Source organism: Mandrillus leucophaeus, unplaced genomic scaffold, assembly GCF_000951045.1.
Source record: "Mandrillus leucophaeus isolate KB7577 unplaced genomic scaffold, Mleu.le_1.0 Scaffold103, whole genome shotgun sequence".
NCBI classification, from domain to species: domain Eukaryota; kingdom Metazoa; phylum Chordata; class Mammalia; order Primates; family Cercopithecidae; genus Mandrillus; species Mandrillus leucophaeus.
The window spans coordinates 1,251,737-1,264,899 of record NW_012098432.1 but is presented as its reverse complement, the minus strand read 5'-3'; the positions used below and the strand labels follow the sequence as shown (position 1 = coordinate 1,264,899).

General features: G+C 35.9%; 1 protein-coding gene across 2 annotated transcripts in view; it reads left to right on the top strand.

The window, feature by feature from the left end:
• Nucleotides 1-13,163, top strand: part of NEGR1 (neuronal growth regulator 1) — a 942,943-nt gene that overhangs the window by 625,512 nt on the left and 304,268 nt on the right. The gene's annotated exons all lie outside the window — the stretch shown is intronic.

Genomic DNA, 13,163 nt, shown 5'->3' with positions numbered 1-13,163 from the left:
TTCCTCCCTCCCTCCCTTCCTTCCTTCCTCCATCCCTTCTCTCTCTTTCTCTTTTTTTCTCCCTTTCTCTCTTTCCTTCTTCCTTCTTCCTTCTTCCTTCTTTCTTTCCTTTCCTTTCCTTTCCATTCCTTTTTGACAGAGTCTTGCTCTGTCTCCCAGGCTGGAGTGCAGTGGTGCTTTCTCGGCTCACTGCAAGCCCCGCCTCCCGGGTTCACGCCATTCTCCCACTTCAGCCTCCTGAGTAGCTGGGACTTCAGGCACCCACCACACCCGGCCTGGCCCATTTCTTAATTGGGTTGTATGTTTCTACTGACTTGCAAAATTTGTTATACATTCTGGATACATGTTCTTTGTCTAACATGTGGTTTAAAAATGTTTCATTCCTTTTATGTAATTAATGGGTGTCTTTTCCAAAGCAAAAGTTTTTGTTTTTATAAAATGTTGATGAAATCCACTTATTAATATCTCCTTATATAGTTTTGCTGTCTGTGTAATATCTAAAAACCTTTAGCTCAACCCAGAGTCACAAAGATTTTCTTCTTTGTTTCGTTCTAATTGTATTTATAGTAATATGATTCACATTTAAGTCAATGATGCATATTGAATTAATTTATATATACAGTGTGAGATATAGGTTAGAGTGGATAACCTTGCCTTCATCCTCATATTAGTAAGAAAACATCATTTCATTATTAAGTATGAGGTCAGATGTAAGTTTTCATAGAAGTCTTTGGCAGGTTGAGATAATTCTCCTCAATTCCAATTTTTATGAAAAAATTAAAATATTGAATAAATATTGAATTTTTCAATGAATTATCTGCATGTTAATATACCCACATATTGTCATTGTTGTTAATGTAGTGATTTATATAGTTTAATTTTTTTTGGTTACACAATCATCTTTTCAACCTTGGAATATACTGTACTTGACCATGGTGTATTATCATATTAATATATCCCTAGATTGGTATACCAAAAATTTGTTAAGAGATTTTTGTGTCAATGTTCTTAGGAGGGATTATTTTTTTCTTTTCATATTTTTAGTTCTGATATTAGGGTAATAATGTAATAATAGTGACATAAAATGAATTGGAGCATTAACCCACTCCATTTTCAGAAAGAATTTGTGTAGGTTTGGTATTATTCATTTCTTAAAGGTTTAAGAGATGTGATCTTGAGGTTTTCTCTGTGAGTGATCTTTTAATTGCAAAGTCAATTTCTTGCAATTGCATATACTAAATATTCAGATTTTTTATTTTTTCTAAATTGATATAGAAATTTCTGTTTTTTAAGAAATTTGTACACTTAATCTAAACTGCTAAATTAATTGACAAGTAGTTTGTCTTAATATTAGCTTAATAGCTATTTAATTTTTCTAGGGAGGGTAATATTTTTCTCCTTCACTTCCGATAATTGGTAGTTTGTGTCATCTCTTTTAGTTCTTTATTAGGCTGGTTAAGATTTATCCATTTTAGTGATCTGTTAAAGAATTAGCTTTTGGTTTCATTGAGTTTTCCTGTTGACTATTCATCTTCAATGTTAATAGTTTTTAATCTTTACTATTTCCATAACTCTATTTACTTCAGCTTTTATTTGTTCTTTCTTTTCCAACTCGTTAAGGTCAAAGCTTACAATATTGCTTTGAAATCTTGTGTGTGTGTGAGAGAGAGAGAAAGAGAGAGAGAGAGAGAGAGATTATATTTTCTCTTGGCTTGCATAGTTTTAAACAAGAAGTCTGCAGTAATTCTTATTTTAGTTTCTTAGTGTAGAATGTATATTTTATCCCTGGCTGCTTTTTAGATTTTCTCTTTTCCTCTGGTTTTTAGCAATTTAATTATTATGTTCTTTTGTATGATTTTTATTTCTTTGTCTACTCTTCCTTGAGATGATTAACCTCTTATATTTGCTATTTTGTTGTATGCATCAAATTCAGAAACTATTCAACCTTTAATTCTTAATATATTTTTTCTGTCCCCTTTATGGGAACCCCAATATTTATATATAATATTTTTTTATTATTCCATACATCACCTAGGCTCTGTATTTTTATTTGTTTGTTTGGTTTTTAGTATTTTTCTCTCTCTGCTTCAATTTGGAAATTTTATGTACTCTTGCTGTGCCTTCAAGTTAACAATATTTTTTTCTTTGGTGTTTAATATACTGTTAATTTCTTCCTATTAATACTTAATTTCATATATTTTGGGTTGCTTTGTAAATAATGTTCATTGTGTCATTTTTTTCTATCTTCCATTTCTTTCTTCATTATATTTATTTAGTAAAGACTTGAACATAATTATAGCCACCTGTATTTAATTTTTTTCTCTTATTTGCATTTTTTTTTTCATTTCTAGGGCTCTTTCTATTGACTGTTTTTCCACTAGTTGTAATTCAAAGATTTCTGTTTCTATAAATGTTTAGTCATTTTTAAAATTGGATATTGGACATTGTGTTGTTAAGGGTTTAGATTTTGTTTTGTTCCTTTAAAGAGTGTTGGATTTGTTTTTTAAACAGGCTCCTGTGTCACCTGCAAATTATTTTGGTTCATTAAACCTTGTTATTAAGCTTTAAAGGTAGGCCAAAAGGCGTCTTTATTCTGGCTTTTATTCAGCCATACGATTAAGGCATTAGCCCTTTGGAATCTCCATCAGTCTCTGATGATTTTATTCTTGTTGATCAAAGATCAATGTCTCTTTACCTTGTTTGAGCTTTAGAAATTGTTTATCTTACAAATGACCAGTTGTTTTTTTTTTTTTTTTTTTCAGATTTATGGGATTTTTTGCCTATGCAAGTACAGCATAGTACTCAGCAATGATAAGAAAACACATGTAGATTTCTGTAGCTTTTTGTCTATATGAGTTCCTTCTCTTTAAAACCTGCACCACTACTTCCATCCCCTTGGTCTACTGAATTCCAATCTCTCTTTCCTTGACAATGCAAGATCACTGGGCTCTAGTTTCCACCTATGTGAGCTTGGTGTCTGAAAATTGCATGAGATAGAAATCCATAAATATTAATTGTGGGGGTCACTGTGTTTACTTCTTTTCCATTAGAGATCAAAATTCTGTGCTTCTCACTGTCCAATGTCTGAAAGGGTTTTTTTTTTTTTTTTTTTAAACAAGTTTTGCTCATTCTTTAGTGGTTTGTGGCAAGAAGGTAAGTCTGGCCATTGTTCCCAAATATAATACTGATCTGAATGCCAGAGTTATCTTTTAAAATGTAATATTTAAAAATACATAATATTTAGAAAGGTAATGCTTTAAAATATAATATTTTTTAACTTACATTATTCTAATAATTCCTCAATTTATAATCCAAATTCTTTACATGGAATACAAGGCCTTCTAGGCAATAACTTCTCTTTAGAGCTCCAGAGTCACTTCTGCCTACTCCTATGAAATTAATATTCTGGCATAACGAAATGTTCAGAAATCTTCAAGTAAAGACAGTGCAATTATGACAGCATAACACCCTATATTTACCCCAAATGTAGTAGTTATCATACTTTATTGAAATTTCCCACTTATACTTTTGTTTCCCAATAAACTTTGAAAGGAAAACAATCTGATTCACTGGTCAGAGATCTTGTCACAATATCCATTGAATGAATGTATAAATGGAAGAAAAGAAGGCAGGTAGGAAGGCAGGAAGAAAAGAAACAATTGATTTTGAGCTGATTTAAAAATTTTCCTTCAGTGTTCTCTGCTGGATTATGACAAATATGTAACAAAAAAAAATCAAAAGTTTGAGGTTTTTCTTACTAGTTATTGTTATTTTCTTTTGAAACCTGTTAGAATCATTTCAGTAGATGACTTCCATAATTTCATCCACCCATATACCCCCTCTTATTGCTCCATAAACTCCATTATTTCTGTGCTCTAACAACACTTCCCAGACTTACATTACTTGATAGACTTGTGGTATAGTGTCACGGAATTTTTTTTTTTTTTTTGCTTCAAAATGAATGTCTTCATTAAATGTGTTTTTCTGAACTTCACTTGTATTATTCAGAGAGATTCATAACCTCAGCAATTTATAAATTACACCACATGTCTTTCTTTACCTATTGACTTTGAAAAATATTATAATTAAATTAAAATTTGTATATGCAAGTAGAACTGCAAAGTCTAAGGAAAACTGATAGAAAACTGTGCAGAATAATGGCTTCCAAAGATGTCTATGCCATAGTCTTCGGAATATATGACCATGTTACCATACATGGTAAAAGAGACTTTACAGATGTTATTAAGGTTAGGAGCTAGAGATGAGGAAATTGCTTTAGATTAGGCAGGTGGGCTCGGTTTAATCACATGAATCCTTAAAAGTGAAAGAAGAAGACAGACAGTAGAGTGGTCAGAGAGTTGAGACTGGAGTACAGGCAGTAGAGATTCAAAGTGGGAGAAAGACTTGACCCAACATTTGCTGGTTTGGAAAATGGAGAAAGGGGAAAATGAGTCAGGAAATGCTTGTAGCCTCTAAAAGCTGGAAATGGCCATCAGCTAACAGCCACCAAGAAAATGAAGACTTCACTGCTGCAACAGCAAGAAACTTATTTCTCCCTACAACCTGAAAAACAAAGAAACAGATCTCCAGAAAATAATCCTGCACCTCTGACACATTGATTTTAGTCCAATGAGACGCTGTATTCATTTTACACTGTTGCTATAACCAATTACCACAAACTTAGTGGTTAAAAAAGAGTAAAAATTTATTATCTTTCAATTCTGTAGGTCAGAAGTTCAGCACTGGTCTCATCAGACTCAAAGCAAGGTGTTGATAGGCTGTGTCCCTTTTTGGAGGTTATAAAGGAGAATTAAATTTTGTTGTCAGCTGAGGGACATTTTAGTTTCCAGAGGCCACAGCTTTTCTTGGCTCATGCTCCACATCCTCCATATTCAAAATCAGCAATGATTGGTAGAGCCTTTATCATTTTTCATCTCTTTGACTCACTCTTCTATCTACCTCTTCTACTTTTAAGAATTCATGGAATTAGTATTGTCCCTCCCCAAACTCTCCTTACTTCAAGATCCTTAACATTATTCACATCTGCAATGTTCCTATTGCCATAAAAGCTAATCACTTTAGTGAGTAGGATGTGTAAAACTCTGGAGGTCCCATTTTTCTGGTTATGATAGGTTTTGCTGGATTTCTAACCTAAAGAACTGTAAGGAAATAAATTTCCATGATTTTAAGTCGGTAAAGTTGTGGTAACTTGTTATGGCAGCAATAAAATACTAATACAAATACCAATAGAATTTTTCAGATATTAAATCAACATGTGGTTAATTTACTGGTTTTAAGCAGTAAGTTTATGGTAATTTGTTATGGCAGCCATAGACAACTGATATAGGTACAAATAGCATCTTTCAGAGATTAAATTAACATTTATATAGTGCTGTATAGTTCTAAGAGCAAGAATGACACATACATGTTCTAATTTAGTTTAGTGAGCTAAGTAGCCATTCACAAATGAGAGAATTAATGTAGCCTTTCAGTCATATACAAATCAGGCATGTAGGTTTTTAAGTTAGTTCTGGGTTTCATATATGTCACTGGGTTCTTTAGCAAGATATTTAATCTCTTTAACGTCTTCCATTACATAGAATAGTCTTATTCTATGTAATGGATTTTACCTCATAAGTTTAAGGTTAACTGTAGAATTTAAGAGAGCATGTGGTTCCTTACACATAATAATAAAAATTTTAAAAAGTAAATATAATTTTTATTTATGATATGATCAATCATTGGCTAAATAAAAAGATTAATCTATCTTCTCTAATGAAACGTTAAATTTTCTGAATTTTCTATTATGTTGTTTATTAGTTCGTTTTCACTCTGCTGATAAAGACATACCTGAGACTGAGAAAAAAAGAGGTTTAATCCTAGGTACAGTTCCACATGGCTGAGAATGCCTCAGAAAAATGGTGGGAGGCGAAATGGTGGTGGGAAGAGAAAAAAGAGGAGGAAGCAAAAGCAGAAACCCCTGATAAACCCATCAGATCTCATGAGACTTATTCACTTTTATGAGAATACATGAGAAAGACCAGCCCCCATGATTTAATTACCCCCTAGGTCCCTCCCACAGCAAGTGAGAATGCTGGGAGATACAATTCAAGTTGAGATTCGGGTAGGGGCACAGCCACACCATATTATTCTGCCCCTGGCCCCTCCAAATCTCATGTCTTCACATTTTAAAACCAATCATACCTTCCCAACAGTCCCCTAAGGTCTTAACTCATTTCAGCACTAACCCAAAAGTCCACAGCCCAAAGTCTCATTTGAGACAAGGCAAGTCCCTTCCACCTATGAGCCTCTAAAATCAAAAACAAGCTAATTACTTCCTAGATACAATGGGGGTACAGGTATTAAGTAAATATAGCTATTCCAAGTGGCCAAAACAAAGGGGTCACAGGGCCCATGCAAGTCTGAAATCCAATGGGGCAGTCAAATTTTAAAGCTTCAAGATGATCTCCTTTGACTCCAGGTCTCACATCCAGGTCATGCTGATGCAAAATGTGGGTTCCCATGGTTTTGTGCAGCTCCACTCCTGTGGCTTTGCAGGGTACAACCTCTCTCCTGGCTGCTTTCACTGGCTGGCATTGAGTGTCTGTGGCTTTTCCAGGTGCATGGTGCAAAATGCCAGTGGATCTACCATTCTGGGGTCTAGAGGACAGTGGCCCTCTTCTAACAGCTTCACTAGGCAGTGCCCCAGTAGGGACTCTGTGTGGGGCCTCTGACCCCACATTTCCCTTCCTCGCTGCCCTAGCAGAGGTTCTCCATGAGGACCCCACTCCTGCAGCAAACTTTTTGCCTGGGCATCCAGGCATTTACATACATCTTCTGAAATCTAGGCGGAGGTTCTCAAACCCCAATTCTTGACTTCTGTGCACGTGCAGGCTGAACATCATGTGGAAGCTGCCAAGGCTTGTGGCTTCCACCCTCTGAAGCAACAGACTGAGCTCTATATTGGCCTCTTTGAGCCACAGCTGGAGTGGCTGGGACACAGGGCACCAAGTCCCTAGGCTGCACGCAGCACGGGGACCCTGGGCCCAGCCCAGGAAACCACATTTTCCTCCTGGGCTTCTAGTCCTGTGGTGGAAGGGACTGCAGTGAAGGTCTCTGACATTACCTGGAGACATTTTCCCCATTGTCTTGGGGATTAACATTCGGTTGCTTGCTATTTATGCAAATTTCTGCAGCTGGCTTGAATTTCTCCTTAAAAAATATTTTGTTCTGTTTTTTTTTTTTTCTTTTCTACTTCATTGTCAGGCTGCAAATTTTCTCATCTTTTATATTCTGTTTCCCTTTTAAAAGGGAATGCTTTATACAGCACCCAAGTCACCTTTTGAATGTTTTGCTTCTTAGAAATTTCTTCCGCCTAATACCCTAAATCATCACCCTCGAGTTCAAAGTTCCACGAATCTCTAGGGCAGGGGCAAAATGCCACTAGTCTCTTTGCTAAAACAAGAGTCATCTTTCCTCCAGTTCCCAACAAGTTCCTCATCTCCATCTGAGACCATCTCAGCCTGGGCCTTATCATTCATATCACTTCCAGCATTTTTGTCAAAAACATTTAACAAGTTTCTAGGAAGTTTCAAACTTTCCCACATTTTCCTGTCTTCTTCTGAGCCCTCCAAACTATTCCAACCTCTGCCTGTTACCCAGTTCCAAAGTTGCTTCCACATTTTTGAGTACCTTTTCAGCAATACTCCACTCTATTGGTACCAATTTACTATATTAGTTCATTTTCACGCTGCTGATAAAGATATACATGAGACTGGGAAGAAAAAGAGGTTTAATTGGATTTACAGTTCTACGTGTCTGGGAAGGCCTCAGAATTATGGGTAGGAGGCTAAAGGCACTTCTTACATGCTGGCCGGAAGAGAAAAATGAGGAGAAAGCAAAAGCAGAAACCCCTGATAAACCCATCAGAGTTCGTGAGAGTTATTCACTATTATGAGAATAGCATAGGAAAGACCAGCCCCCATGATTCAGTTACTTCCCCCTGGGTCCCTGCCACATGTGGGAATTCTGGGAGTTACAATTCAAGTTGAGATTTGGGTGGGAAAACAGCCAAACCATATCAGTTGTTTTTAATCGTACAGTCAAAAAATGTAGAGCCATACTAGACATGGAATAAGATATAGCCTTTTATATCACAGAGCTTATAACAAGAAAGATAATTTTTTTTTTTTTTTTTTTGAGACGGAGTCTCGCTCTGTTGCCCAGGCTGGAGTGCAGTGGCCGGATCTTGGCTCACTGCAAGTTCCGCCTCCCGGGTTCACGCCATTCTCCTGCCTCAGCCTCCCGAGTAGCTGAGACTACAGGCGCCCGCCACCTCGCCCGGCTAGTTTTTTTGTATTTTTAGTAGAGATGGGGTTTCACCGGGTTAGCCAGGATGGTCTCGATCTCCTGACCTTGTGATCCGCCCTCTCCGCCTCCCAAAGTGCTGGGATTACAGGCTTGAGCCACCGCGCCCAGCCGAAAGATAAATGTTTTAAAAGTTGCTAACAATTAAATATGTAATAGTAAGTATGTACATACCATGCAAAATTAGTGCAGGCTTTTGTGTTTTGCTTTGCTAAATTTATTGGAATTATATGTAATGTGGGGCTCCTTGACTGGGTAGTGAGTAAATCAGAAAACGTTTCTCTTAGGAGATAATGTTTAAGCAGAGACATAAAGGATGAGAAGAAGAAAGCTGAGTGAATTGAAGGATAGAGTGTTCAAGGCAGCAACTGGAAGTCAAGAACAACTGTGTAAGGAGAAAGCAGGTTATAAGGACTTTATCTCAGGCTATAGTTCTCATGTGAAACCCAAAGTTGAAAGCCATTTTTGGATGCTGTTTCTGGACCAGTGACTATTCAAGGATTGTATATACATAGTTTAAGAAAGGAGAAAAGTGAATCAGGGAAGTTAAATTGTCTTTAGGAATTCAGGCATAAAGAAAGTGATTCCCAAACATAAGAGCAACCATGTACATCTACCGATGTGTAAGAAAGATGTGTTTTCTGAGCTCCTACAGTGATATGAGAACTGAACTGGTCATTGCTATTAATCCTTCTTGAGTGACTTCCTTATTCTCACTTCTGGTTTCTATTAAATACCAAGTTAAGACAGAAGCATCAATACTTGAATATAGTAACCTGTCAGCATGGAAACAATAATTATCTGAATCAGTCTCTAGCGTGCCTAACTTGTACATTGTAATAATAGTTAATATAATTTTTAAATTTCTATGATGTATGATAGTGTTCTAAGTATTTTACTTATATTAACCCACTGTTCACAACAATCATATGAGGCAGGTTCTATTATCCTTACACATTACAGATGAGTACACTAAAGGTTAAATACCTGGTATAAAGCCACATAGCTAATAAATGGCAAAGCTGAGACTTGAGCTCACATAATCCAGTTCTAAAGCCCACATCCCTTATCACACAGTATGATAAATATGGTACAATGCATAAAAGAGATACTTATTTAATACCAAATATGCTGGTGTACAAGTTAAAAAGTTAATGGAAAATAATTACAATTTTAAATGTAAATGAACCATCCCAAATATATTTTATATCTTCAGTTACAGAGTATCATCTAGTAATACATGGCAATGAGACCGTAACAGTGTATCTTCCTGCAGGGCAGCTTTGTAAAGTAGAGTGACTTTCTGAGCAAGTTCTTAGAAAATGATTGAAATGGATCTACAAAGCAGAAGGCAATTATTGGCATATATGATTATGTGCATTCAGGGCTGAAACACAGAGGCTCCTAGAATAAGTTTGAGAATTAGAAGGCAAAATTGACAGGATACAGTACCGACAGATGACTAAGGTCAAAAGTACTACCAAAGTTAATGCCAAGATTTCTGGCTTGAGCAAATTAGATCATGATCAAAACAATCATTGATACTTGGAACGTAAGAGCAGCTGCAGATATGCAGGAAAGGTAAATCTGGTTCTGGTTATGATGACTTGAGATGACTATGGGACATCTCAGTGCAGATGTTCAGTCAAATATATGTGTCCCAAATTCATAGGTATGAGCTAAATAGATCAATCAGGGACTTGTCAATATTAAGAGAGTAATGAAATACAAATGAATGAACAAGAACAAGTTCCTCTGAAAGAGTGCACTGAATAAAAGAAAGAGGTCATAGAACAGAAACAATATTTGGGGAATGTGAAGATGTGAAGGGTTTTGCAAAAGTAAATGGAAACTGCCAGCAATATGAGAGTAAAACTAGTAAAGGATCATGTCCTAGAAATTAAGGAAAGATAGATTTATTTTGTAATTTTTTTTCTGAAACACACAGATACTCTAGAGGAATACTGCTGCTTTCACAAACACTTTTTAAATGCTACATAAAGTATGTTAAATACCTTAGCAAACCGTAAAACCAAATCTAGATATCATTTAGTGGCCAACATAGAACTCTTTGTGGCTGGGGTTCTTATCAGAAATAAGTATCAGAAAGATATTTTAAAGTATAGCTATTTACTATTTCTCAGCTTCCTCTTTGAAGATGGTGATAATAGTGGCACCACTGAAGGCTTGTAGACTTTCTTCAGTTCTCTATTTTGTGAGAAAACTCTATCTATACTTGGAAGAGATTATACACAAGGGAAAACTGTGGTTCAGATTATAGGCAGTACTTATCTTTCTTCTTCAAAATTGTATTTACTGTTTCTGTTAGGTTTTATAATATTGAAAGGGATCTAAGGTAATGTCCAGAGCCTGTTCTAACCCCTGCCACCATCTATCACTTCAAGATGTCAACAAGAATGGCAACTCTTTTTAAAGTTTTTTTCATTCTTCATGACTTTGAAAAACAAGTGATAACTTCCTCAGATGTAGGTGTTTAGTTTAGATTCCCCATGCTCCATCCTTACAGGACTTTATTAAATTAATCAATGTCTTTATTTATTTTTGTAATAAGTATTTATAAAGTATACGATGTTTTACACGTTACGCTAGAGCTAAGGAAACAGAGATGAGCAAAACAGAGACTGTTGCTGCACTGGTGGAGAATGGCAAAACCTATGACTACTGGAAGGCAGTCATATCACAATATGATTATATCTCATCCACATTTATAATCAATATGCTGGGGGATTAAAAACATATGACAAGATATAGGTTTATAATAGATACCTAAGATAGTACATATCCCTCATAAACATTGCAAAGTCATAGTTTTCGTGATGATTCTTACATCTTTAGTTTTCTATACCCCTTTAGCCTTGTCTTTCTCCTCCATTGAGGGGGAAAATTGAGTTATATTGCATGTATAAATGAAAATGCTCTGCTTTGCATTTTAAAGTACCATGCCAAAATCCTTTCCCCTTGAGAGGGGAGTGATGGGTAAGGGGATCTGAAGACAGGATTGGCTCAGAGCTACGCTAAATTACTTCTAAGGAGAATAAAGGACAGCAAAAACAAACAAACAAAGAAAAACAGTGAGGCAGCCAAGCAAATTACAGACGACTAGTAAACTACAGGGTTTAGATCCTGGGCAAGCAACTCTGAGTTCCAAATCTGGAATTCAAGTCTGGTAAGATCAGATGAGAACAGAGCAAGAATGAGTTCAGGTAAAAGAGTTATTTGGGCCCGGCGTGGTGGCTCACCCGTGTAATCCCAGTAATTTGGGAAGCAGAGGCGGCGGGATCACTTGAGGTCAGGAGTTTGAGACCAGCCTGGCCAACATGGTGAAACCCCATCTCCACTAAAAATACAAAAATTAGCCAGGCTTGGTGGCACCCAACTGCAATCCCAGCTATTCAGGAGGCTGAGACAGGAGAATCGCTTGAACTCAGGAGGCAGAGGTTGCAGTGAGCCACGAACATACCACTGCACTTCCGCTTGAGCAACAGAGTGAGATCTTGTCTGGAAAAAAAAAAAAAAAAAAAGTTATTTGTATAAAAACAATAGAATGCTTAAAACACATCTTTTGGGAGTGCTGATTCATGGTGAATGTAAGTAATAAATGACTTAAAGTACCTGATGTACTATATCAGTGTTCCTCATAGTTTAATTGATATTTCATACCATCTTTACTTTATAATTTAAATTTTATTTTAAAAATTCTTGGATGTGAAGTTTTTATACATATGTATTTCAATAGGTTTTACAGACACATTTAAGCTTAGAGTATCTTCATTATAATAGTGAAAATAAGACAAAAAGAGCCAACTACCACTTCACAAGTTTTAATTCCCCTTCTGTACAGCTAGGATTAGATAGATAAATGGAAAAACGACGTAATCATATATATTCTAAACACTAAAGGTTTCAATTAGCAAACTCATAGTTACCTGGAGGGCAGACCATGCCACAGTTAATAAAGACCCAGACACAGAGGTGCATGGGGGAACGTTGGGGGGAAACAATTGGAATGGACTTTAAATTTGGAGGGCCATAACTAAAATTTATTTTGTTTGTTTCATTAAAATGAACTTTCTTACTAGTTCTCCAACTTCTGTATCATTACAATGGTTTTGGCAAGACAGAAAGGGGAAGATAAAAATAATATTGACTTTGAAAACAAACAATTTAATAGTAGCATTGCTTCATTCCACAATTCCCTTTGATATGCACTGAAATGTGATTTTTTTTCAAGGCCTGTGCAAAGAGATGGAAGGGTCTCCTCTCTTGAAATTCACAAAGGCTTATTCTACCTTTGCCATACTTCTGATAATTAGGATCCTGCTCAATGACCCAATGCTTTCAAATAAACAAAAATTCCATTATTAAACAAAGGAGACTTCATTTTCTCAAATCTCATTCATTTGGGGGTAGTCTTTCATCTGTTATTACATCTTTATATTTCTATTTTGCTGCTATTTTTGGTCACATAGAATGTTTTCCCATGAATATTTAAAAATAAAGATAACTTAGTTTGCTTTTATGAACACTTAACCCTTAGAGAGTCATAGTGATTTTTTCCAAGATTCATTGGGTGAGTTATATATAGTGTGTACACTGTACCTTTCTTGGCAGCATTAATAATTTTGGAAACAGAAATATAGCAATGGTTAAATATATCTCTATACTTTTTTCAAGACATCTGACTTGAATCCTTGAATAAGGGTAGAAGATTTCCCCCAAAAGAAAAGTAACATTTAGTTAGGTTAAGTGTCAAGTTGCTAGCTCACACAGTAGAA